Here is a 1,287-nt window from a genome sequence, read left to right as displayed (position 1 = left end):
CGTCTGCCTTAACGCTAAGATCGCGATTTCAATCCTCGCTCCTGGTATAGCTTACTCCTACGCATATGACATGCCGGATCTGAACAGTCAATATATGACTCACTTGCTGGATTGAGCTTGGTTCAACGGTTCAGTCGCCGGGATGGTCTAGTGGTTATGACGTCTGCCTTACACGCAGAAGATCGCGAGTTCAATCCTCGCTCCTGGTATAGCTTACTCCTACGCATATGACATGCTGGATCTGAACAGTCAATATTTGACTCACTTGCTGGATTGAGCTTGGTTCAACGGTTTCATCGCCGGGATGGTCTAGTGGTTATGAGGTCTGCCTTACACGCAGAAGATCGCGAGTTCAATCCTCGCTCCTGGTATAGCTTACTCCTACGCATATGACATGCCGGATCTGAACAGTCAATATTTGACTCACTTGCTGGATTGAGCTTGATTCAACGGTTCCGTCGCCGGGATGGTCTAGTGGTTATGACGTCTGCCTTACACGCAGAAGATCGCCAGTTCAATCCTCGCTCCTGGTATAGCTTACTCCTACGCATATGACATGCCGGATCTGAACAGTCAATATATGACTCACTTGCTGGATTGAGCTTGGTTCAACTCTGGCTCCAGTGATCCTCTAACCATTTACACTTAACCAGGGGAACTTTGATAGAGTTAGTCGACTAGGTGGTGTGGAGAGGACCGAAGACTTGCAGGGCTCCCCCCTGAAGCTTCGGTCACGGGACAGGTGCCCGACTAGGTGGTGTCGTATCAACGACTCACGTCTCACACGGGTCTGTCCCGTCACCCAGTCCACTAAGAAAAAAAAAACTGTCAGTTACTAATAACTTTCCTTCGGAATCCTCGGATTATTGAAGCACCTGCGAGCGACCAAGCTCGCTCGCCCATCGAATCACTTCCTCTGGAGTTGACCCTAGCCTCTGGCGAGACTTTCCATCAACTCTGGCTCCAGTGATCCTCTAACCATTTACACTTAACCAGGGGAACTTTGATAGAGTTAGTCGACTAGGTGGGGTGGAGAGGACCGAAGACTTGCAGGGCTCCCCCCTGAAGCTTCGGTCACGGGACAGGTGCCCGACTAGGTGGTGTCGTATCAACGACTCACGTCTCACACGGGTCTGTCCCGTCACCCAAATCTCTCCACTATCCACCGAACTCTTGGCTTTACCAGAAACTTCGATGACACAATCGATTCATGTTTTTTATCCCCTCCTCTCGCTGTAGTCCTTATTACCTATTGACTATTTTTTCTTCTTCTGTTGTGTCCCTCGT

At 49.8% G+C, this 1,287-nt stretch overlaps 3 non-coding genes across 3 annotated transcripts; all 3 read left to right on the top strand.

The window, feature by feature from the left end:
* The first annotated feature begins 136 nt into the window (after positions 1-136).
* Positions 137-209, top strand: Pmar_PMAR009311. Its single transcript has one exon. It is a non-coding gene; the product is annotated as a tRNA-Val (tRNA).
* Positions 210-298: 89 nt separating this feature from the next.
* Positions 299-371, top strand: Pmar_PMAR009310. Its single transcript has one exon. It is a non-coding gene; the product is annotated as a tRNA-Val (tRNA).
* Positions 372-460: 89 nt separating this feature from the next.
* On the top strand, positions 461-533 carry Pmar_PMAR009309. Its single transcript has one exon. It is a non-coding gene; the product is annotated as a tRNA-Val (tRNA).
* Positions 534-1,287: the final 754 nt, after the last annotated feature.

This window comes from Perkinsus marinus, assembly GCF_000006405.1.
Source record: "Perkinsus marinus ATCC 50983 genomic scaffold scf_1104296966732, whole genome shotgun sequence".
NCBI lineage: Eukaryota > Perkinsozoa > Perkinsida > Perkinsidae > Perkinsus > Perkinsus marinus.
Note: the sequence above shows the minus strand (reverse complement) of the source record. Positions and strands in the feature narration are given on the sequence as shown.